Raw genomic sequence first — 27,299 nt, 5'->3', positions numbered from 1 at the left:
AGATAAGGCTGTTTGCAGATGATGTTATTCTGTACAGAGTAATAAATAAGTTAAAAGATTATGAGCGGCTGCAGGGTGACCTCGATAGTGTTGTGAGATGGACGGTGGGCAATGGTATGATGGTAAACGGGGTTAAAAGTCAGGTTGTGAGTTTCACAAATAGGAAAAGTCCTCTCAGTTTTAATTACTGTATTGATGGGGTGAAAGTTCCTTTTGGGGATCATTGTAAGTACCTAGGTGTTAATTTAAGAAAGGGCCTTCATTGGGGTAATCACATAAATATGATTGTTAATAACGGGTACAGATATCTGCACATGGTTATAAGGATATTTAGGGGTTGTAGTAAGGATGTAAAGGAGAGGGCATATAAGTCTCTGGTAAGACCCCAACTAGAGTATGGCTCCAGTGTATGGGACCGTCACCAGGATTACTTGACTCAAGAACTGGAAAAAATCCAAAGAAAAGCAGCTCGATTTGCTCTGGGTGATTTGCGACAAAAGAGTAGCGTTACAAAAATGTTGCAAAGTTTGGGCTGGGAAGACTTAGGAGAAAGGAGACGTGCTGCTCGATTAAGTGGTATGTTCCGAGCTGTCCGTGGAGAGATGGCGTGGGAGGACATCAGTAGACGAATAAGTTTTAGTGGTGTCTTTAAAAGTAGGAAAGATCACAATATGAAAATAAAGTTGGAATTCAAGAGGACAAATTCTGGCAAATATTCGTTTATAGGAAGGGGGTTAGGGATTGGAATAACTTACCAAGGGAAATGTTCGATAATTTTCGAATTTCTTTGCGATTATTTAACAAAAGGCTACGAAAACAACAGATAGGGAATCTGCCACCTGGGCGACTGCCCTAAATGCAGATCAGTAGTGACTGATTGATGTTCACGCGACTTGATGCCGTAGACTACTACCTGTGGGGTCACATGAAAACTTGATTCACAATACCCCTGTGGAATCTAAGGAAGATCTACTGGCGCGGGTTATGGCTGTGGCGGATGTTGGAGGACCAGATATTGATGATCGTGTGTACGAGAACATGATACGTAGGTACCGTCCGTGTCTGTGTTGACGTCGGCGGTCGTCACATCGAGCCAGTCGACAAGCAGCAGAAGTCGGACAGAGCGCCGAAAGTGCGGGAGTTGTGAAAGTGTGCTGTGGTGGTTTTTTGCGGGCACCGGGAAGACGGAACGTTTCCGGACACAAGTTCCTATGATAAATTTAAACGTCTTGGTCCCCACTGCAAGCCCTCAAAGTCTGTAATGGGAATTTAGAAACACCCTGTAGATAGTGAAATTTCTGAGTTATCGTGCCTCTCCCTACTTTTGAGTGGACGTTGATGCTTCACGTTTCTAGTGTGAAAAACACCGTCATTCTGTGCATTACCGAACGACTTCCATGTGTCTATGGTCACCTTGAACACTTTTCCCTAGCTAATGAGTGTCCTAGTCATCTTAGACTATTCAGTTTTGCCAAGAAACCTCACATTCATCTTGTAAATATATATGGTCGTCACCTAACTTTCACCTATTCGGAGAACTAAAACGAAAACTTCCTCTACTATGTTTTGCAAGCAATGTTATGTAATGGCGATTACTTTTTGAGAGATGTGCCAACTTGGCAACCAACCTCTAATCAGAGGGTAAAAGTGGAAGAGGTCCGACACTTCGAAAATGAAGGAATCGGCAAAAGGAATGGAAAGGCGTGAAAATAAGGGACTCCCTACGCCTATAAAGAAAAAAGAATCTTTTCGAAGAAGCTAAGCAATACACAGAGAGCATATAGCACCTATGACCGTGAATTGTTAGGGATTTCCCTCTCTGTCAAGCAATTCAAACATTTTATCAAAGGAAGAGACTTCATAATATATACGGACCACAATCCACTTATTTTAGCCTTTAATCAGAAAAATGAGAAGGCATCTCCATGGCAGCTGCGACATCTGCAAAACACCTTCCAGTTTACAAAAAACATCCAACACAATAGGGGCAAGGAGAATATCGTTGCGGATAACCTGTAACGGATTGAATCTATGACTGTCATCGATTATGACACAGTCGCTGACAGGCAACGTCGAGACAGTGAACTTAAATAATTTAAGAGGAAAGCCAGTCTCTCGTGTTCAAGAGCCACCCATTGCCTTCAGGAAACTTACTGTGGTATGATACCTCGACAAGCAACAAAGGTCATACATTCCAAAGGAATTCCTCGAACAATTCTTTCTTCAGATCCACAACATGGCGCATCCAGGAAAAAAGGCTATTGTTACGCTCTTGACTTCCAAGTTTATCTGGCCTGGTGTCAAGAATGACGTCAGAAAATTGTCGCAAGCCCGCATGGGATGTCAGAAAAACAAAATAACAAGACATACAAAATCGCCAGTCACCCATTATCAAGGACCTGATAAGAGATTCAGCACTGCTCACATATATATGGTCGGCCCTCTTTCACCTCCGATGGCTATCTTTACTCCCTCACATGCATAGATCATTTCACCAACTGAATGGAAGCAACACCAAAGCAAAATATAACAGCAGAGACTGTAGAAAAATAGTTTCTGACCATTGGGTGACGCGGTTTCAAGTTCCAGCAAAACTAGTCACTGAGGAAGGCCGACAGCTTGAATGTCAGCTCTTTAAGAACCTTTCCGCATTGTGTGGTGTGAGGCGACCGGACATTTCGTACCACGGACATTCCGTACCACTTGATTTTTTAGGACATTTCGTACCACCTAGGTCGTTATCTACCTGCCAACATTTTCCCCGTAATCCCCATATATTTACGCCAGGACAATCCGTACCACTTGATGTTAAATTGGAATCCCATTTCCACGCCAGCTGCCGTAATCAGCCTTACAGACACACTTTGGAAATCAGACACAAAAATAATTCACAGCATTTGCTGAAGAAAACTTCTATATTATTTTAATAATTGCATTTTAAACTATACTTATCACTTACGTTTACGTAAATATCATAAGAAAGTCGATTTTTTGAAGTATAAATCTTCAAACAAAGCAATAGGACAATAGAAATACACATCGTGTTCGGGCGCAATGTACCTGACGAGCATAAGGATGGATAATATTACTGTTATCGTGAATAGTTATAAACTACTGCATTCAGTATCAAGAAAGTAAAAAGAATATTCTGATGAAGTGGCCGATATGGGCTTGAAGGTCACGCGGAAACAGGAAATTACTGGAAGGTGGAAGTAGTTAGGTCCCTGCGAATGACGATTACGAGATAAGAATTACCACGTGTACCAGTCAAGTCAGTTGCGCCTGACGGAAGGTTAACATCAGTAGTGGTCACACCGTGCGGAGGCTTCTGCGCCACTAGTGGACAATGGATATACAAATGAATACATTCATTAGGATATCGTTTTTACTTCGCAATACTTCTCACTCTCTCAAGTGGTACGGAATGTCCTCTCCTAAATATTTTAAAGTCATTAACTGACACTTCGCAGCTAATCAGCCGGTCAAGTGGTACGAAATGTCCGTGGTACGAAATGTCCTAGAACCGTGGTGTGCAGCTTAAACGTACGACACTAAATCATCCGCAGAGCAATGGTAATATTGAACGTCTGCATCGAACAATAAAGACTGCTATCAAAGCACACAACTCTATGAAGTTGACAGACGCCCTTCCTACTGTTTGTTAGGTCTACGCGCATCCCTCCGGGAGGACTTGAACAATCCATTTGCGCAAATTGTGTATGGCACGCATATTAGGCTTCCAGGTAAATTTTTCGATAACCCTCAACCTCAGATCGAACCAGAAACTTGTGTCTCCAAACATCAGCATCACATGCAGCTACTCAGACCTATGGAAGTTAAGTACAAAACTTCCCAAACTGTGGTCATCCATAAAGACATTCGTAAATGTACTAATGTATTTCTGACAATCGTTAGAGTCAAAAAAACTATTGCAACCCCCATATAAAAGTCCTATCCAGGTAACTGCCGAAACTGATAAATATTTAACGGTTACCGTAGAAAAATACATCTGTGAATGTCTCCGTTGATCGCTTGAAACCAGCCTACTTCATAGCAGCAGAGGATGAGACTACCACAGCTCTTCATGAAGAACGGCCAGCTGTCTTGCAAGAACTGTCCCCCTGTTGGATCAACGACGTATTCTCAGGACAAGCCCAGCAAGGAGAAAGTGGTAACAAAATCACATAGTGGAAAGACAATCAGGTTTCCCACTCGCTATCTAGATGATGTTGTATATATTCAATATTCTTGTGATTAAGTTACATTTTGTTTGAGTTTACATTGTCTTTGTACCGTAACTTGGTTAATGGAGGGGCAGCGGTGTAGGCCGCCCCTTAGTGGACTTAACTGAATACAGAACCGAAAATAGGCGATCTTTACCGAGTGAGAAATCCTCTAAATCCTCTAAATTCATATACACTTGACTTTGGTTACGCTCACTTAAAGACTCAATATGGCGGCTCCGTAAGTACATTCGTGTCTTGACCTCCCTACACTGACCTCGCAGCACTATAGGTGGCGTGTACTGCGAGCTGGCGGGTGATGTGAAAACTAGGGTGGCAACAGCGTGTCAATCAAACAAGGCTTGCCAACCTGACAGATGCATAGAAGAGTATAGGCTTAAACTTGCTCGACTCCAGGCTTAACTTTACAAGAGCTTTGCCGTTGTTGGCGAAGAGTGCATGTGTGGGAGATGCTGGCGGTATACATGACAGAGCGGTAGATTTGAAATGTGGGTGCAGCAGCCTGTGCATCGAGGCTTAACCTCACCTTATGGAAGGCTACTGGAAGGTCTTAGAGCTGACGCTGGGCTATAAGCTCCTTTTGGGCGAAACAGAGCTTCATTTGGACATTTTGGGCCTTGTCTTGGTCATTATGTGTCTTCTTTTGAGTGCTATAGGACTTGTTTTAAGCATTATAAGGCTTTGAGGCATTTTAGGACTTTATTTCAGGCATTATAGCGCATGTTTTGGGTGCTGCGGGACGTCTTCTGGCATTATAGGACTTCTTTTTTTGAGTGTTATAGAGCTTGTTTTGAGCGCTCGTGGGGGTACGAAGCAGGAAGATGGTGTAAGTTACTGGTTTTATTTTTATTTATTTATTTATTCTCTTAACATCAGGATGGAAGTTGCGACGGCTATAAGACCTTATTTGGGCGCTACAAAGCTTTTTTGTGAGCTGTTGAGACTACTTTCATACGCTATGGTGGTGCTTTGGGCTTAATTTACTTAGCTTCCCGATCCGACCGAGAATCGATCCCTGGTAATCATATTAATAATAATAATAATAATAATAATAATAATAATAATAATGCTGTTGCATGTTGTTTATTTGGACATTTAGGCCTTCTTTTGGACATTATATGCCTTCGTTTGAGTGCTATAGGACTTGATTTCGGCATTATAAAGCTTGGAGGCATTTTAGAACTTTGTTTCAGCCCGTACGTTTAGGTCATCGGCCCCCGATGGTAAGAAGTGAGACGAAATATAATGTAAAAGTCCAAAATCCTCCACTGACCAGAATTCAAAACGTGATGACGAAGAATGAATGGGTGAAAATGAATTTAAAGCAAACAGTGGATCCGACCCGCGATTCCCCACAATCCCAGAAACTATCGTGAAGCAATAGTATTACTAACCAAGGGACTGCTTCTAAAGCACAAACCTGAATCGATGATGCTTGTAGTCTAAAGGGGTCCAAAATCCAGGTCATCGGCCATTCATAGTGGTAATTATCGCTAGTAAAGTAGAACCATGGCATTTGTCATGTTGCGGTACTAATGAAAAGTAGCATAGTTTCGCTGTATTCCACACATTATGGTACTACACGCACAGGTGTAATTGCCATTACATTTCGTCTCACTTCTTACCATTAGGGGCCGATGACCTACATGTACGGGCTGAAACAAAGACCTAAAATGCCTCAAAGCCTTATAATGCTTAAATCAAGTCCTATAGCACTCAAAAGAAGACCTGTAATGCCCAAAACAAGGCCTAAATTGTCCAAATAAACACATGCCTACGCGCATGTAACGCTGACCTATGGTGTTTCCCAAATTGCGGCGCCACTTACAGGCAACGCAAACCTATGGTGTTCCTCACGTCGGTGTACTAATCACAGGGACTCGTACTGTCCCCGAGGTATTCCCCACATCGGAGGTACTAATCATGGTTTAGTGCCATTTCGTCCAGGTGCCATTTCATCCAGCAACAAATTTCCTTGAAAAACGTGCCATTTCGTCCAGCTCTGTTTTACAAATTATTACACAAGTTAACGAGTGCCATCTCGTCCAGACGAAGTGTTGACAAGGGTTGAGGCAGTGCAGGTTGACGCTTACGTGCACAACCACAGGTTGTGGGATTTCTCACTCACCCCTGCTTGAATGCAATCGTAGGCAAACCACACCCTCGAATGAAACACCTAAAACTGGCACTAAAGAAAGAAGTAGATTATTCTGACACGAAAGTCATCAGGATTGACCTAAATTTGTAAGGTCTAAAGAGGAGAAACAAGTTCATTGTAATGGACAACAGAATAGAAAGAGCAATTGAAAAATTGGAGAAGTCACAAGACATTGAAAAGTTTTTGAGGAACGTCTCCTACATAATTAAAATGGATTAAGAGGAACAAAAAAGTTACTGATTTGCATCATCGGACAACGCATTAGCTGCTGCATACGTTGTACACACTGTATATATTTGTAAATAGACACAAAACTTGACAAGGCTGAAAGGCCGCTTCTTCCATTGCCATTCCATTAGTTTGTGTTTTTAATCAAACCTTTATAGTAATGTCAAAATTTGCTGAACGTAACTTCATAGCAGTCTCGAGGAATGCACTTAATAGTGAGTGTATTATCTTATACTTAATTCCGTTAGGAATGTTTTGTCCAGTGAACTACTTTTTTATTATAAGTCCGATTTTGATGTTTGAGGTGTCAAAATAAAGGGAACTTTCCTAGATCTTTTGAAAGGACATGATTTCCCTAAATTCCCTTAGGGCTCCCTCCTCAAAGCCCTTCAAAGTCCCTATGTAATTTTAATGAAATAAACAAATATTCCTGCTTGATATATATTTTTTTAAACGGATGTTTTACTAATGCAACATTGGATATATTTTAATTATCACCTGATTTGTGAAAATATTTGTTTTCATTCTCACTATGTTGTTTACATTATAAGCATTTCATTGTAAAATATAGTTGACTGGTGGCGAACGAGCGGAGCGAGTAACGTCCATTATTACAACGTCAAAAAATTATCTAAAAAGGAACGCAATGAAATGAAACAGTTACTGTAGACCTGTCAAACTGTCAATCATAGGTGTTTGGACGAAACAGCACTAGTGGACCGGTAGAGAGTTAACCACCTGCCTCTGTTCGTGGAATTTGGACGAAATGGCACCTGGACGAAATGGCACGACAGGCTAATCATAGGCAACGCAGACCCACGGCGTCGCTCAGATGGTGGTACTAATCATAGGGGACGCCCAGACCCGTGGTGTTTCTCACATAATGATACTAATTACAGGCAACGTAAGCCCGTGGTGTTCCGCATGTAGTGGTACTAATCACGGGTACTGTAAATCCCACCCTGATTCACACTTTGTTGCTACTAATCACAAATCTATTCTGTACCTAACATAGTGGTACTACGCGCAAGTAAAGGCGACCCATTGTGTTCCCCGCGTGATGGTACTAATTACAAGTAGTCTCATGGTTCTAATTCGATCATGCGTTGGTCGACCCTTGTAGTCACCTCTTACGACAGGCAGGGGATACCGTGGGTGTATTCTCCGTCTGCATCCCCACCCACAGGGGTAATATTATTATTAATAATAATAATAATAATAATAATAATAATAATAATAATAATAATAATAATAATAATCTCAAAAATGGTGAGAGCATACGGCTTGACAAAAAACATCTACAATAAGAAGTGCTTATCCTGGAATTCCAAATTAAAACATTACAACACCGTGGTCAAAACAGAATGCCTGTACGCCAGTGAATGCTTGTCCATGAACAACAAGCTGGAGAAGGTAGAGGTCCTGGAAAGAAGAATCCTCAGAAAAATTATGGGAGCTGTCCAAACTGAAAGCGGATGGAAACTTCGGAGCAACAAAGGAGTTTACCAAAGGGTGGAAAGACTCAGAGACCATGAAGAAAAGGAGGCTGGCGTTTCTTGGACATCTATACACAATGAACGCAAACAGACTTACCAAACAGATATTTGATTACTTCTGGAGAAAAAAGACCACTACAGCATGGATTAAGGAAACGAAGAAGGATATGGAAAGGTTAACCCTCAAAGAGTCGCGCGAGGTGTTGACAACACCCCACGTTCATTTTGTGGGCGAAATCTTGCGATCGATTTCGTTTAGCGTGCTGTAATCCCTTATACCTCTCAAAGTGACCTTGACCATGAAGTGTTGAGCGATTTCTTATAATTAGAATTGCTGTGATAGGCGTTTGTGCTCTTTCTTCACACATGGGGTGTCGCCATACCCCCACGCGACCACTATCGTAACATTTGCAGCTCTGTACTCAGTTCTCGCTTTAGTGGTGATAGTCTCATTTTCTGTGAAAATGTGTAGCTATGAACGACAGGAGGCTAGAATATGCGAAGTTTTAGAAGAAGATGAAAGTTATGAAGAAGATTTCGATAAGTCAGATCCAGAATAAAGCTACAATTGTGAGGAACTTATCCAAGGCAGTGATACAGAGGCTGATAGTGAAGTAGATAATGACGGACAGAGTAATAATGATTCAGTTCACCACGAAGGAGGAAATCATTACTTGGGTAAAGATAAACAGACTAAGTGAAAGAAAAATCTCCCTCCAAGGAACGTTAGGACGAGTCAACAAAACATAATATTACATCTCCCTGGTGTCAAGACACGTGCTAAAAGTGTTAAGTCATTGCTCGGGTGTTTTTCGCTAGTCGTGGATGATGTGCGTAACCTGGAAGGGAATTAGTGAATTCCACAATGCATAAAAGCGTCTGTACCGAAAGCCTGCCGAAAAACCATTCGGGGAAAAAGCGGAAAAACTAACTGGTGCTGATGACCCCAGGAAGACTACAAACATCCTAGAACGAGCTCCGATACAATCACGCTGCACAGTATGCCGCAGAAACAAAGATGTAAAGACTAAATCGTACTGTGATCGCTGTTCTAGAATGATGTGTCTGAAACATGAGGAATAAGTGTGAAAAATATTACCAAGGTTCAGGTGAACCACAAAGTGATACAGACCAACTTTCTGACCTTATGTTATGTTGAATGTATTCTTACATGTCTTTACTTCAATCTGATAACAGAAACATTGAGTATAATTCAAAAATATACTTGCATTAATTTGTTTTGTACTGAAATGCAAAATTTACTAAAAATTTCAATATTTTCGTATGCTTGGATTTCCGTAGATGAATATTGGGCATTTCATGATTTTCATATGCTAGTCTCGTTTGTAAATCTATATTACACATTATAAAATACATTTATGGAGAGACATGTCTTTAGGTACGTTGTGTTGTGAAATGATAGTTGGGGTGTTGTAAACACCCCGCGCGACTACTAACGTTTCAGATGAGTGAGCGACTCCTTGAGGGTTAAGCATCTTGGAAGACCAGCTGTTAGAAAGTAATACGTTTAGGAACACACTGAAGAATTTGGAAGGTGTTCAAGCCGCAGGAAGAACTAGGAAGACCGGAAGAGCCTGGACAGGTGAACAACGGAAGCAGGCCAGCGAACGCATGAAGGAGTATTGGACACAGAGAAAACTCCGCACGAAGAGAATGAAATGAAGTTGTAGCGTGATCCTTAGTGGTCCATTCGCTTGTAAATAATAATAATAATAATAATAATAATAATAATAATAATAATAATAATAACAATAATAATAATAATAATAATAATAATAATAATTATAGTGGATGCCTGCACATCAGTTTCGGTGTTGTATTTTTACTACACGCCAGAGTAAACCACACGTATGCCGGTGGATTTAATTACAAAAATAATAATGTTATTGTTTTAGGTCCCACTAACTTCTCTTGGCTGTTTTCGGAGACGCCTAGGTGCCGGAATTTAGCCCCGCAGGTGTTTTCTACATGCCAGTATATCTGCCGACACGAGGCTGACGTATTTGAGCACCTTCAATCACCACCGGACTGAGTCAGGATCGAACCTAAAAAGTTAGGATCAGAAGGGCAGCGCCTCAACAGTCTGAGTCACTCAGCCCATATTAATCACAAAAACAATTATTTTATGCCATTTAGGCTGCCTGATCGTCAGTTTCGCTGTTCTACACCCCACCTCCTGACCACAGGTACATAACGTTTCATTTCAAAAATCCCCACCCCCCGCGGAATGGATCCATTGATCTGTAAGCCTACTGTTTGACTTATCGAAATCTTCTTCATAACTTTCTTCTTCTTCTTCTTCTTCTTTATTTATTTACCCTCCAGGGTCGGTTTTTCCCTTGGACTCACCGAGGGATCCCACCTCTACCGCCTCAAGGGCAGTGTCCTGGAGCTTCAGACTCTGGGTCGGGGGAAAAACTGGGGAGGATGACCAGTACCTCGCAGAGGCGGCCTCACCTGCTATGCTGCACAGAGGCCTCGCGGGGGATGGGAAGATTGGAAGGGATAGACAAGGAAGAGGGAAGAAAGTGTCCGTGGCCTTAAGTTAGGTACCATCCCGGCATTTGCCTGGAGGAGAAGTGGGAAATCACGGAAAACCACTTCCAGGATGGCTGAGGTGGGAATCGAACCCACCTCTACTCAGTTGACCTCCCGAGGCTGAGTGGACCCCGTTCCAGCCCTCGTACCACTTTTCAAATTTCATGGCAGAGCTGGGAATCGAACCCGGGCCACAGGGAGTGGCAACTAATCACACTAACTAATACACCACAGAGGCGGACCAAATGACAACACCTTGATATTTAAATCGGATATCTTATGCATAAAAATATACTCTGTTGCATTAAATAATGTGGTAACAAAATATCTTGCCACTCTCAGTGGCGCAGTCGGTCAACCGTTGGCCTTCCGTTTTAATACAACAGGTCCGATCCAGGCTGAAGTCTATTACATTTGTGGGTGGCAAAAATGCGTCAATTCGATGGTGTTGGTTTCCAATACTTTAACATTCTTGTGGCACAAAATGTCTGACATCTCAGAGTGTCTTAAAGTCTATACCAACCCAAAGAACGCTATAAAAGTAGTAGTAAAATTGATGGGTTCAAACCCGGCCTAGCATTAGTATTTGAGGGTGCTCGAATACGCTAGCCTTCTGGTCGGTACATTTACTGGCACGTGACAAAACACCTACAGGACAAAATTCCGACTGCATGGTGTCTCTGAGAACTGTAAAAGTAGTTGATGGGACGCTGTATTATTATTATTATTATTATTATTATTATTATTATTATTATTATTATTATTATTATTATTATTATTATTATTATTATTATTATTAAAAGTCTACGTATGTAGCAAGATCTGCCTAAATATGTATAATTAAACATGTTTATTTTTGCTCTTCCTTTTTGACTTTCTTTCCGTACCCTGATGGGGTAGGGCGGGCCTCCTAGAGGCTGACGCCCTCCCTCAAGCCAAGAGATGTGTTGCGGTGATTTGTGGTGCAGAGGAGGGTGAGAGGGGGTCGGCTGAGGCTTATAAAAGGAACTCTTCCGTCATTTGCCTAAGTGAGGAGAATGGGAAACTACGGAGCACCATTCTCACGACAGGCGACGGTGGGGACCAGCCCATCACTTCCTGAATGCGGAGCTGTTATGCAACGGTTTTTAAGCCGTAGCAACTCCGCGCGTTACTTTTTGCTCTATCCGTAAGTCCACCGATTATTTGTTTCATAAGAGAGTGTGTATTAAATTGTAAAAACGGAAGATTAATTGTCGTAGCCCAAGCGATTCGCCTCTATTTACATCTGATCGTGGGGCGTTAGAGTTTTGATATCCTGTAGCATTCCCCAAAGTTTCTCCATTCAGATTTGAACTCCGTACACACTAGGAACTCTTACAAACTATTGGCTCTTGCCTACGTGCATAGTTCAGACGCAATAAACTCAAGAGCGCACAGAGTAACTTTCCAGAAGTTCAAGATAGACCTTCCGATACTAAAAGTGGCCACCTTGAGTGCGGTATCTCTGGGATAATTTCCTGTTTCATCCGAAAATCACTTATAGAAGTAATTATAGCAACATGTACTTTCATACAACACTTGAAGAAGAGAGCTATGACACATCCCTTTACCTACTTACAGTGTTACTTGAGACCGGAAGTTTACCATGAAAATAGCTCCCTTAACGCGTGAGTAGATTTACTGACACAAATCTCCCAAATTCCTACATTCTGGTATTCAAATCTACAACACTTAGTACCACAAGTCCGACCAAACATACACAGTTCAAAAACAAATAAGGAAGCATGTTTTTGAACGTATGCCATGCTCCACGGGACAATACCTCACACCCAGGTATATTACCAGCTAAACCTTTATTCTTTACCGTTGAAGTATACAAACGAACATCGATGGATTCGCGTTCATTTTCAGAACACAAGCGGGAATGTCCAAATAGGGGCGAAAACAGAGTGATAACAGTACTCCAGGGTGGTTTTTTCACAGTTGGAGAGCTTCAGTGTGGTGTATGTCCTTCATAAGCATTTATCACAAGCTTGGCACCTACGTGGCATGCTCCGTATAAGTCGACGGAGGTCACGTTGCGGTATCAGGTCCCATTCTTCAATGAGAGCCTGTTCGAGGTCTTGGAGAGTCTATAGTGAAACAGGACGCCCATGAACACTTCTGTCAAGCCTATCCCACACATGATCGATGGAATTAAGGTCGGGACTCACTGCTGGCCATTCCAGCTCTTGAATGTCCAGTTCTCGCATAACAGCTCTGGTGATGCGCACTGTATGAGCCCTGGCATTGTCGTGCATGAGTACGAATTCAGGGCCAACACCGTATGCAGCAACCAATACATGCTATAGCAGTATATGCCCGATGTACCCCTCAGCGATAAGATTACCAAGGACGACAAGATCCGTACGGCCATAAATACTGATGCCACTCCACACCATCGCAGAACATTGTCCGAATCGGTCACCTTCCTGGACAACATTTGGCACGTACTGCTCACCACGGCGTTTCAGTACACGTTGACGTCCATCACGCTGTGTCAGGTGAAGTCTGGACTAGTCTGTGAACAACACAGTTCTCCATTGGCGAATTTGCCAGTTGACGTGGGTACGGGCAAACAGAAGGCGAGCTGCGCGATGTTGCTGCGTTAAAAAGGGCACTCGAACAAGACGTCTGGGTCGTAAGGACTTCTCTTCACCTGTTCTCTACTGTCTGGTCAGACACCGTGACTCCAGTGACCCTCCTGAGGTCTTGTTGCAGTTCTCTGGCAGTCGCTAAACGACGCCGCAACGCACACATGGTCAGATATCGGTCATCCTGTGGGGTTTTCATGTGTCCGCGACATTGTCCAACCCTCCTTGTGAACTGACCTCTCTCATTGCAGCGATTCCACAAGCGTTGAATAACTGACGGATATACATTGAGATCCACAGCAACACGACGAAGAGTAGCTAAGGTCTCAAGGTATGCTGTACTACCATTGGAATCCCATCTACCAAATTAACGTAAACATACCAGACGTTACAAAACATGTTCCCCTAATTTCTTTTAACTGTGTGTATAATATCGCGCCAATAAGCTTCGACGCAAAAGACGAGAGAGAGAGAGAGAGAGAGAGAGAGATTTTCACTCATTTTGTAACGCTTAGTTCAAGTTGCGACGTGGAAGAGAAGATCAAGAAAACAACATCTTCTATTTTCGTTGATCACTACAGTCCGATCAAATTTATCTCAGAATTGCACCAAATCTAGCCAGTGTGAATATTCGACAGCTATTTGAGTACACTGAGATATGTAACTTAAAAGCTTGCCAGACTGTCTAAAACATCATTATAACGTATATACGAGGCGTGATTTTTAAGTAAGGGTCCTTTGAAAATAACTACACAACTAAAGAAGATTCTACATACTTTAGTCTTTTTTGAACATAGCCGCCAAGTTTATTTAAACACTTATCATACCTTACAACTAAGTTTTCAATACCCTCTTCATAGAAACTTGCCGCCTGCTCCGATAACCAAGAGTTCGCCGCCGTTTTCACTTTGTTGTCATCATTGTAGTGGTTGCCACTGAGGCATCAACTGAAGCCTCCAATGCCGTTCAGCGTCCAGTCTGCAAGCCTCTGAGAATTTAATGACCGCCGCCACAATTCTCTATTTGTAACTAGTCCTGTGGCCTCGTTTAGTTCTTTACCTCTCATGTGTAATCATTAGAAACTAAGTCTAACCATCATCGTCTTGGTTTACCTCTACTTCTCTCACCTTCCATAACAGAAACCATTGTTCTCCAAGATAAATATCCTCCACCATTTGCCTCACATGGCTCCACCACCAAAGCCAGTTTACGTATACAGCTTCATCCATCGAGTTCATTCCTAACTTAACTTTTATCTCCACATTCCGAGTACCCTACCGTTATTGTTCCCAGCTGTTTGTACCATCAATCATTCTCGCTACTTTCATGCCTGTTACTTCTAACTTATGAATAAGATCTTTGAGTCCAACCAGCTTTATATTCCGTAAAGCTAAATTCGTCTGAAAAGGGACCGACCGATATAAGATAGTTTCGTTCGGGAGCTCACTTCCTTCTTACAGAATACTATCGGTCGCAACTGTGAAATCACTGCATTAGCTTTCCTACACCTTATGTTAAATCTCACTTACTATACTACCATCCTGGGGAACACATATCCTGAATACTTTAATTATCTGTCTGTTCCGGCTTTGTATTCGGAATCAGACATGCAATTCCCTTGGATTTCTTACCTACTGGCATCAGTTTAGTCTTGGAAAGCTAATGTTCATACAGTACTCCTTGCACCTATTTTAAAGCTCCAAGGTATTAGATTGCACGCTTTCGGCACAATCTACCATTAAGACTAATTCGTCAGCATAAGCCAAACTGCTTATATATTTTCACCCAACTGAATCACTCCCTGTCATTTAATACCTCTCAGTAGATGATGCATGTACATTTTGAGCCACAAAGGTCAAAGCCCTTGTCTAACCCCTGTAAGTACCATGAACAAATAACTTACTCTGCCTTCAATTCTAAGTGCAGTCCAATTGTCAAAATAAATGTCTTTGATTGCTTTCAATTACCTACCCGTAATCCCATAGTCCCCCAGTACAGCGAACATCTTTTTCCTCGGTACTCTGTCATATGCCTTCTCTAGATCATCATCATCATCATCATCATCTGTTTACCCTCCAGGGTCGGCTTTTCCCTCGGACACAGCGAGGGATCCCACCTCTACCGCCTCAAGGGCAGTGTCCTGGAGCTTCAGACTCTTGGTCGGGGATACAACTGGGGAGAATGACCAGTACCTCGCCCAGGCGGCCTCACCTGCTATGCTGAACAGGGGCCTTGTGGAGGGATGGGAAGATTGGAAGGGATAGGCAAGGAGGAGGGAAGGAAGCGGCCGTGGCCTTAAGTTAGGTACCATCCCGGCATTCGCCTGGAGGAGAAGTGGGGAAACCACGGAAAACCACTTCCAGGATGGCTGAGGTGGGAATCGAACCCACCTCTACTCAGTTGACCTCCCGAGGCTGAGTGGACCCCGCTCCAGCCCTCGTACCACTTTTCAAATTTCGTGGCAGAGCCGAGAATCGAACCCGGACCTCCGGGGGTGGCAGCTAATCACGCTAACCACTACACCACAGAGGCGGACTTCGTGATTTAAGCAAATTCTGCTGGCCTGAGGCAAAAGTTGAAAGTAAGTTGTCGTACTGGGACTGGGAAACTTGGGAAAAAGGGAATTGAGCCAACGGCACGTGGTGTTCCCAAGCGGTCACCCATCCAAGTACTGACCACGCCCAATGTTGCTTAACTGCGGTGATCGGACGAGAACCGGTGTATTCAACATGGTATGGCCGTTGGCTTCTCTAGATCTATGAAACATAAACATCACTGTCTGTCCCTCTCGTTGCATTTTTCTATTAAATGGCGCATATAGAAAATCTGACCCTGACAGTCCCCCTGGGATCTAAACCACACTGGTTTTCATCTAACATATTCTCAAACACTGATCGCACACTCCCTTACAAAATCCCAGTGAACAACTTGCCTGGTCAATGAAATACCTCGAAAGTTGTTGCAATCCTTCTTGTACCCTTGTTTATAGACATGTATTGCTTTATTCCAATCATAACGTGCCTTACTAACATTCAGTGTTATTCTTATTACTCTACAAAGCTATTTCATTCCTGCCTTCCCAGAATATTTCGTCATTTCGGATCTAATTTCATCTACTTCTCTTGTTTATTACAATGGAGTTTATTAACTATTATTTCCAATCTCTCAAGGGTAATTTCACCAACATTGCCCTCATCCCCCAAGAGCTCGGTTGTTCACAACGTGAATAGGAAGATATCCTTTTACGTTGAGAAGATTTTCAAAATATTACTTCCACCTCTGCAGTGATTCCCTGTTATCTACACGAGTTCAACTGATTTACCCAAAATACTATTCATTTCCTTTTCCCCTCCCTTTCTACTCGTAATATTATTTATGTTCAGAAAAGTTTCTCTACTGCTTGACCTAGACTTTCCAAATTATTTACGAAATCTTCCCACGGCTTCTTCTTGGATTCAACAACTATTTGTTTCGCTCTCTTTCGATCATCTACGTAAAATTCTCTGTCTGCATAAGTCCTTGTTTGGAGCCATTTCTGATAGGCCTTCTTACGTTTACAAGGTGCTTTCAATTCATCATTCAACAAAGATATTTGTTTTTTTCCTATCCTTACACACAGTTGCTTCCGGGCATTCCCTTGCTGTTTCCATTACAGATTCCCCTTATGCCACCCATTCTCTTTCTATATCTTGAACTTGCTTACTGTTCATTGTATGCAACCTTTCGTTAATCGTATCCATGTACTTCTGCCTAATTTGCCCGCCCTAGAAATTTTCTAGACTTATTCGTCTGCAAACGGATATCACTTTCTCTACCATCTTAGAATTAGAGATACTTACTTAGTTCACTACAGATCAGTTAGTGCTCCGTATCATCAAAAATCCCAGGGAAACTCGCTCATTCCTAACAGGTTATTCAAAGTCGATTAGGATATAGGCTATTATGGATCTGGTGCCCATATCCTTCAACGTATAGCAGCGAATAGCCATATGGTTGAACGTATTCGTATCTGTTGATCCCATACAACCGCAGACATCCAATAAAGGCTTCATGTTCCTATTTTCTTCCATATCTTCCCCATATTTACCCATCACGTTTTCGTATCCTTCAGTTCTATTCCCAATTCTCGCATTCAACTCACCCATTAGCATTATGCTATTCTTGATGTTGACTATGACTACGGCTTCACTCAGACTTTCGTGAAACTTGTCAACTTCATCCTCATCTGCACCCTCACATGGTTTATAGAGTGAGAGAATTCTCGTACTAATTACTCCAACAGCTAAATCTACGCACATCATTCGCTCATTTACATGCCTAACAGAAACTATGTTGCGTGAAATAGTATTCCTGATGAGCCATCCTACCCCACGCTCTGCCCTTCTCCATTTAACACCCGTCAGGTACACTTTATAATTTCCCATCTCTTCCTCGATATCACCCCTTAATGAATAGCATTAGATACTAACGCTTACTCAGCCAATTCTACTTTCTTCCATAAACCCCATTAATATTTATAGTTCCGCATCGAATTCCATTTCGTTCGCCAAGTTTCCAAGGAGTCCCTCTCCTGTCCAGTGTGAGTGGGACTCCGTTACTCCCACAGGTACGAGGCTTGCTTACAGCTTTCTGAGCGTGCTCGGCTAAAAATTCTGTGAAGCAGGATGCGACCCTACTTACACATGGTCCCAGTGAAGATCTCTTCTCTGGCGGGTTAGGGACCACTGGTGAATTGTATAGTTCTAGTCGCCTGAGCACAAGGATGGCCATGACTGGGAATATGTCCAAGACGCCCACTCTCAATCCATAGTAACTGGTATCCCGACACTCAGGACCACTTACTAGGCCACTCAGCCGTTGCCTATTGTTCACGAAGTAAGACGTGGCTATAGTAGACCACACTACGAAGCATACATTGAGTAGCGCGACGATATTGGGAACTTTGATTTGTGTGATCGTTGAAGTTGGTTTGGTTGGTTTGCTTTGGGCGATAAAAATGTCTATAGCTTCCTTAATGTTCAAGGATTTGCTTTTATTTTCGATTTGTAAAATTGATATCTGTATTGACGTCTGTGAAAAGGTGCGAATTGTATACGAAGGCTCCGAAGGCTAAATGCCGACGGTATCTCATCGAATTTTTGTGTTATTTGTATCAGGTGTGGAAACTGCGTTCTGTTTGGCCTATATATATGACGTTGCAGTTTGGTTCTTGGCATTTGATTTCATACACACCTGATTTGGAGAAAATGTCCTTTTTGTTTAGGTTTCATTTACTGATGTGTCTTTGCAGTGCGTTGTTCGTTCTAAAGGCTACTTACAGACCTTGTTTTTTCATATAAGCTATTTTGTACGTGTTCTTGTTCACGTAGTTGAGGAAAATTATTTTTTCTCTTTCATTTGTGGCTTTCCTGTTATCTTTCCTACTGTGTCAGGAGGGTTGGTGTTTTCTTTCGCGATTTGTTTTATTATTCGTATTTCATCACTGAAATCTGTTATACTCATTGCCATGGAAACTGTTCTGTGTATCATTGTACACTGACTGACAGAGCAAATGCAACACCAAGAAGGAGTGGTTCGAAAGGGATGAAAGTTGGGGAAAAACAGAGACGGCACGGACGAATAATTGATGTTTATTTCAAACCGATATGCAGGTTACACAATGCGCACGGCATCGACTCAGTAGGATGTAGGACCACCGCGAGCGGCGATGCACGCAGAAACACGTCGAGGTACAGAGTCAATAAGAGTGCGGATGGTGTCCTGAGGGATGGTTCTCCATTCTCTGTCAACCATTTGCCACAGTTGGTCGTCCGTACGAGGCTGGGGCAGAGTTTGCAAACGGCGTCCAATGAGATCCCACACGTGTTCGATTGGTGAGAGATTCGGAGAGTACGCTGGCCACGGAAGCATCTGTACACCTCGTAGAGCCTGTTGGGAGATGCGAGCAGTGTGTGGGCGGGCATTATCCTGTTGAAACAGAGCATTGGGCAGCCCCTGAAGGTACGGGAGTGCCACCGGCCGCAGCACATGCTGCACGTAGCGGTGGGCATTTAACGTGCCTTGAATACGCACTAGAGGTGACGTGGAATCATACGCAATAGCGCCCCAAACCATGATGCCGCGTTGTCTAGCGGTAGGGCGCTCCACAGTTACTGCCGGATTTGACCTTTCTCCACGCCGACGCCACACTCGTCTGCGGTGACTATCACTGACAGAACAGAAGCGTGACTCATCGGAGAACACGACGTTCCGCCATTCCCTCATCCAAGTCGCTCTAGCCCGGCACCATGCCAGGCGTGCACGTCTATGCTGTGGAGTCAATGGTAGTCTTCTGAGCGGACGCCGGGAGTGCAGGCCTCCTTCAACCAATCGACGGGAAATTGTTCTGGTCGATATTGGAACAGCCAGGGTGTCTTGCACATGCTGAAGAATGGCGGTTGACGTGGCATACGGGGCTGCCACCGCTTGGCGGCGGATGCGCCGATCCTCGCGTGCTGACGTCACTCGGGCTGCGCCTGGACCCCTCGCACGTGCCACATGTCCCTGCGCCAACCATCTTCGCCACAGGCGCTGCACCGTGGACACATCCCTATGGGTATCGGCTGCGATTTGACGAAGCGACCAACCTGCCCTTCTCAGCCCGATCACCATACCCCTCGTAAAGTCGTCTGTCTGCTGGAAATGCCTCCGTTGACGGCGGCCTGGCATTCTTAGCTATACACGTGTCCTGTGGCACACGACAACACGTTCTACAATGACTGTCGGCTGAGAAATCACGGTACGAAGTGGGCCATTCGCCAACGCCGTGTCCCATTTATCGATCGCTACGTGCGCAGCACAACGGCGCATTTCACATCATGAGCATACTTCAGTGACGTCAGTCTACCCTGCAATTGGCATAAAGTTCTGACCACTCCTTCTTGGTGTTGCATTTGCTCTGTCAGTCAGTGTATTTCGTCCTGCTGATTAGTGCGTGAATCCATAATTGGATTCGTTGTCTACTGTGTGTGAAGTCTGAGTGGGTCATAAAGAATATGGAAATGTGTTCATCTACTTTGTATCTAACGGTATAGTGGCTAATCAAATTGCTTTCACCGAGCTCGATAGCTGCAGTCGCTTAATTGCGGCCAGTATCCAGTAATCGGGAGATAGTGGGTTTGAGCCCCACTGTCGGCAGCCCTGAAGATGGTTTTCCGTTGTTTCCCATTTTCACACCAGGCAAATGCCGGGGCTGTACCTTAATTAAGGCCACGGTCGCTTCCTTCCACTTCCTAGGTCTTTCCTACCCCATCGTCGCCATAAGACATATCTGTGTCGGTGCTACGTAAAGCAAATAGCCAAAAAACAGCAAATAGATTTCATCATGGTGTAAGTCACCATGGAGGGTGTAGACATCGAGCTACGATCTGGGTCAAGCCGATATAATGTAAGTGAAAAAAATTGACCATTGTCCGTATTTTATTTATGTAACAGTAAAACATTTTTTGAAATGGCTTAAATTCAGGCCATCGTAAAGTTTATTCGTTGTGTGATGTTTAGTCTCGATTATTCTGATATAATTAATGATAACGCTAGAATAATAAATTAATGCAGGTCGTAAAGTCACGAGTAATTTGCACCCAGTGGATCTCAGTAAATAGTTTAATTGTTCATCACATGTTTGAATGGAATTTACCCAGAGTAACAACGTTCATAGAGGTTCTGAGAATAATAATAATAATAATAATAATAATAATAATAATAATAATAATAATAATAATAATAATATGTCAATTGTGAATGTGATAATTTTTCCTCGAAGTAAAGTGATAAATGAAGCCCAGGATAATTAAATAATTGGCTTAGTAAACTATAATTAACATCATTTTGGGAGTTATTGAATATCATTTAGGAATTATGTGAGCTTAGGGTAAATGTTTGACTGTGAGATGATATTTAAGAATGTTTATGAGCTGACGATGTTATGAAAGATAACGTGTGGTCTGGCCAGTGGTGAATTAGTTGCAATATTGTGATTTATTCCCGATTTATTATGAAATGTCGTATGGCTTTTAGTGCCGGGATATCGCAGGACGGGTTCGGCTCGCCAGGTGCAGGTCTTTCTATTTGACACCCGTAGGTGACCTGCACGTCGTGATGAGGATGAAATGATGATGAAGACAACACGTACACCCAGCCCCCGTGCCATTGGAAGTGCCGGGAATCGAACCCGGGACCCTCTGGACCGAAGGCGAGTACGCTGACCATTCAGCCAACGAGTCGGACCCCGATTTATTATGAGATGCGTTGAATCGCGAGGTCGACTCCTATGGAGTGTATTTTATCAGCTGAATTACGTGAATTTGAGACAGAATATCACATCTGAGAGAAGTTGACTTCAGATTGAGTGTATAATTTTTCAGCTGAATGATGAAATGAAGTGGCGTATGGCTTTTAGTGCCGGGAGTGTCCGAGTACATGTTCGGCTAGCCAGGTGCAGGTCTTTCGATTTGACACCGTAGGCGACCTGCGCGTCGTGATGAGGATGAAATGATGATGAAGACGACACTTACACTCAGCTTCAGTGCCAGAAAAATTAACTAATGGTTTAAATTCCCGACCCTGCCGGGAATCGAACCCGGGATCCCTGTGACCAAAGGCCAGCACGCTAACCATTAAGCCATGGAGCCAGACAGCTGAATGATATGAACGGGAGAGGAGATGTCTCAGATCTAGATAAGAGTAATGCGTGGAACAGTTTAGGAACACGACAGAGAGATCCGGTGTTCGATGTGTATGAAGTTTTTCCGTCAGATTTTATTTTTTGCTAGGGGCTTTACGTCGCACCGACACAGATAGGTCTTATGGCGACGATGGGAGAGGAAAGGCCTAGGAGTTGGAAGGAAGAGGCCGTGGCCTTAATTAAGGTACAGCCCCAGCATTTGCCTGGTGTGAAAATGGGAAAACACGCAAAACCATCTTCAGGGCTGCCGATAGTGGGATTCGAACCCACTATCTCCCGGACGCAAGCTCACAGCCGCGCGCCCCTAACCGCACGGCCAACTCGCCCGGTCGTCAGATTTTATGAAGTGTTTACCGTCACTATAACATTCCTTAAATAGTCATGTCAAGTTTATAGTACTTTGTCTAGCTCCATTAATGTAGTTTATGCTGTGATAGTAAATATGAGATAATAACGCCCAAGTCAAATATACATGTATATATTTTGCTATTGGCTTTACGTCGCATCGACACAGATAGGTTTTATGGCGATGATGGGGAAGGAAAGGGCTAGGACTGGGAAGGAAGCGGCCATGGCCTTAATTAAGGTACAGCCTTGTGTATGAAAATGGGAAACCACGGAAAACCATCTTCAGGGCTGCCGACAGTAGGGTTCGAAGCAACTATTTCACGAATACTGCTATCGAGCTCGGTCAAGTTAAATATAAAGGGGAAAAAACAATTTAAATATTTCTTTGATAGCATGTTGCTATGTGGTTATTGAATGCCTAATTAATTTTAGGAAATTATAAGTTGATTAACAGTAATAAACATATGGATGTTGTATTTTAACATTTATTTTAACGACAGAATAATGCATGCAGATTTTATTACACTGACTGACAGAGCAAATGCAACACCAAGAAGGAGTGGTCAGAACTTTATGCCAATTGCAGGGTAGACTGACGTCACTGAGGTATGCTCATGATGTGAAATGCGCCGCTGTGCTGCGCACGTAGTGAACGATAAATGGGACACGGCGTTGGCGAATGGCCCACTTCGTACCGTGATTTTCAGCCGACAGTCATTGTAGAACGTGTTGTCGTGTGCCACAGGACACGTGTATAGCTAAGAATGCCAGGCCGCCGTCAACGGAGGCATTTCCAGCAGACAGACGACTTTACGAGGGGTATGGTGATCGGGCTGAGAAGGGCAGGTTGGTCGCTTCGTCAAATCGCAGCCGATACCCATAGGGATGTGTCCACGGTGCAGCGCCTGTGGCGAAGATGGTTGGCGCAGGGACATGTGGCACGTGCGAGGGGTCCAGGCGCAGCCCGAGTGACGTCAGCACGCGAGGATCGGCGCATCCGCCGCCAAGCGGTGGCAGCCCCGCACGCCACGTCAACCGCCATTCTTCAGCATGTGCAAGACACCCTGGCTGTTCCAATATCGACCAGAACAATTTCCCGTCGATTGGTTGAAGGAGGCCTGCACTCCCGGCGTCCGCTCAGAAGACTACCATTGACTCCACAGCATAGACGTGCACGCCTGGCATGGTGCCGGGCTAGAGCGACTTGGATGAGGGAATGGTGGAACGTCGTGTTCTCCGATGAGTCACGCTTCTGTTCTGTCAGTGATACTCACCGCGGACGAGTGTGGCGTCGGCGTGGAGAAAGGTCAAATCCGGCAGTAACTGTGGAGCGCCCTACCGCTAGACAACGCGGCATCATGGTTTGGGGCGCTATTGCGTATGATTCCACGTCACCTCTAGTGCGTATTCAAGGCACGTTAAATGCCCACCGCTACGTGCAGCATGTGCTGCGGCCGGTGGCACTCCCGTACCTTCAGGGGCTGCCCAATGCTCTGTTTCAGCAGGATAATGCCCGCCCACACACTGCTCGCATCTCCCAACAGGCTCTACGAGGTGTACAGGTGCTTCCGTGGCCAGCGTACTCTCCGGATCTCTCACCAATCGAACACGTGTGGGATCTCATTGGACGCCGTTTGCAAACTCTGCCCCAGCCTCGTACGGACGACCAACTGTGGCAAATGGTTGACAGAGAATGGAGAACCATCCCTCAGGACACCATCCGCACTCTTGTTGACTCTGTACCTCGACGTGTTTCTGCGTGCATCGCCGCTCGCGGTGGTCCTACATCCTACTGAGTCGATGCCGTGCGCATTGTGTAACCTGCATATCGGTTTGAAATAAACATCAATTATTCTTCCGTGCCGACTCTGTTTTTCCCCAACTTTCATCCCTTTCGAACCACTCCTCCTTGGTGTTGCATTTGCTCTGTCAGTCAGTGTATTTTCAAGTGTTCTTTCAGTACGGTTTTTAAATCACAGTCTTCCGCTGTCAATGTGTATCGCAACGTTGCAGGTGAGATAAGTTAAATGTTGTTTTAGAATGAGAGAGCAACCAGGAGCAACAATTAGTCATTTCCTTGGCCGACTGCTATGCCTCATGAAATGAATGATATGGTCGTGGAGGTGTGATGCAGAATTAATTATGCATAAATCAGTGAAACTTAGCGATGATTAAATTAGGTCTTGCATGTCATCTTAGTGAGTACAATAATAATCTAGAACAGGGCCTCTCAAACTCCCAAAATCTCACGCGTGCAGAGCGAGGCGCAAAAGCTCCGTGCACTGTGCATCGGTGCCGCTCGGTATAGCTCGGATCAACGCTTCGTCTCTTGGCTACTCGGCTAAGCTCGGCTCTACTCGGCTCAACTCAGCCCGGATTTGGAGCGCTACGGCGCAAGTGGGGGAGAGGGAGACAGGCGGAGCGAGCGAGACAGGCGTGAGGAAAGAGAGAGTAAGCGCTATTGCTTCAAATCCAGGAGTGGGGGGTCTGCACTCTGGTCAACCAAGCCAAGTCGTCTTTTGCACCGTGCACAGTGCATGCACCCTGAGAGGCCCTGATCTAGAACCATAATAATCATAATGATTTTACGTTAATTAGAACTAATCAATATATAAATTAGAGACGTAGAACCCCAACGAATATTGCAGCAGTGTAAATAGGAATTTGTATTTTTTTCTTCTAGGTCAACGCGGGTTTATATGCTTCACAGTGTTTTTCATGCGTGAGTTTCGCCTTCCTTATATTTGATATTTGTGATTTTGTTGTGCGGTTTGTGAGCCAACATCGATATTTGAATATCTAAAATCCACTTGTGATGACGTACGTACACTAGATTTTTAGGATAGTTTAGCGACAGAACTACAGCTTGATTAATTTTTTTTTTTTGCTAGTTGTTTTACGTCGCACCGACACAGATAGGTCTTATGGCGACGATGGGATAGAAAAGGCCTAGGACTTGGAAGGAAGCGGCCGTGGCCTTAATTAAGGTACAGCCCCAGCATTTGTCTGGTGTGAAAATAGGAAACAACAGAAAACCATCTTCAAGGCTGCCGACAGTGGGATTCGAACCGACTACCTCACACATGCAAACTCACAGCCGCGTGCCCCTGACCGCACGGACAACTCGCCCGGTGCCCTTCGTTATTTAAATAAGGGCAACGGTCAAACCAGCAGCGGCCTAGCAAAGGATAATGTTGCTGAACAGATGGTTTATTTTCTTGTGTTAATCACGTTCGAGTATTTAATATTTCAATGTTGAACTGATAAGGAACGATGTTTTGTTTACAGTAAATTATGAATAACATTTTGATAAAAGCTTAGATCAGTTCAGTCGACCAGGAAACTGCTTAATCAGTGTTGAAAGCAAGCCATATGGTCTTAATACTTATGGTTTTGATCTGGTGTTATTATCGGCTAATTTTTTACAGACGACTCATATAAAGTCCGAACCATAGCGATACTAATAAACTGTAATAGTAATTTCCACTTGAGGAGAGTGTCATAATGAATTAAATTGTGAAAAGGGGATTTATATGTAATCCGTGCCATGTAAATAATATAGTCAAAACTGTGCGAAAGAGTTCTATGTTCGACCCTGGTTGAGTTGCAATAATGATGACAGTGATCCATGAGTAGGTTACGATCATGTCCTTATGTATAATTGCAATACGTGTTGCATCAACTTAATTTGTATTCTTAGACTCTAATTAACTTCATTTCATTCGGTTTTTCGTATTTTTAATTTAACGTCACTCATTTTTATTCAGTTCAGTCATCCATTTATTTTGTTCCGTGGGTAATTAAATTTCAATTAAATTGAGTCAGTTTATTTATTTAATAGAATAGCCCTTAGCTAGATACCTTATGTACAGCATCAAGATATGACGGTCAATAGGAGAAGAGACGTGACAATTCGAGCGGTATCGGGAACTTCAAGGGCTCACCATCCTCTTATACAAAGTATGGTAACTAGGGTACGGTAGAGTGGTTATGGTTAGAGTTAACATATATTTTTTCATATTAAGGTTAAAATTAATGCATATCAAGTTGCTGTCATATTTAGGTTAACTCACCTAGAGGAAATACATGGGGATGAAGCAATGGAAAGTTAATTTTGTGGTTCAAATGCAGACCTATTAAGGTATTTTATAATTATAATAATTTACCGGGAGTTACACCTCAACGCCGCGCATTTAAATCTAGCGCCTATAAGAACTCCTCTACCGGTGAAACAGTGAAATTGAAACTAGACCAACTTATAAATTGACTAAGAAGATGTCACCACTAAAATATAATTTTGTTATTGTGAAGTTTCCTGAACTGACTGTATTTCTACTTGTTTTGTGTGCCATTCATCAAGAAGTTTGGACATTCTTCCATAGATGTCTCTGCTAAAAACTATGATCATGCACCCTGGTGCGAAATGAAAGAACTTTTGATTTAAAGAAGTTTTGTATTCATCAGGTTTTTTTTTTTACTAATTGATGTTCATTTATTTTTGGGTTGGCAATATTTATCTTTTCTTTCCGCCAGTTTTGAATCCCGCCAATCCCTAATTTCTGTAATTAATTTTCTACCAAACACAGTCTTCTTCTTCGAGTTTGAGTGTAACCTTTAAATTACCCAATAAATGAGAGGGTGTGACTAGTTTAATCTGGAATGGTCTCGAACTTTCCCCGAGGGTTTATAAACTGCGGATTTTCACGTCTCTTGGCCAATTGATCGTCATCTTACTGAGTGTGTGAGTGTCAAGCAGGAGGCGGGAGGCCTCTTCGTCAGCTGCTAGAACTTCTATATGGTAATAGTCACCTAACATCTTTATTTCTTGCTAACTCCGCAGTTTAACCCGAGGGAAAGGTCCGAAATCGTTAACCATGTAACCTTCTTTTCTAAATATGTAACCTTCTGTCGGCTAATGTAAAACCTTCA

General features: G+C 43.3%; 1 long non-coding RNA gene and 1 other non-coding gene across 2 annotated transcripts in view; both read right to left on the bottom strand.

Moving 5' to 3' along the window:
• Positions 1–27,299, bottom strand: part of LOC136863072 (uncharacterized) — a 417,453-nt gene that overhangs the window by 221,433 nt on the left and 168,721 nt on the right. The gene's annotated exons all lie outside the window — the stretch shown is intronic.
• Positions 15,928–16,046, bottom strand: LOC137498651 (5S ribosomal RNA). Its single transcript, XR_011017888.1, has one exon. It is a non-coding gene; the product is annotated as a 5S ribosomal RNA (ribosomal RNA).

Source organism: Anabrus simplex, chromosome 2 (assembly GCF_040414725.1).
Source record: "Anabrus simplex isolate iqAnaSimp1 chromosome 2, ASM4041472v1, whole genome shotgun sequence".
NCBI classification, from domain to species: Eukaryota; Metazoa; Arthropoda; class Insecta; order Orthoptera; family Tettigoniidae; genus Anabrus; species Anabrus simplex.
Note: the sequence above shows the minus strand (reverse complement) of the source record. Positions and strands in the feature narration are given on the sequence as shown.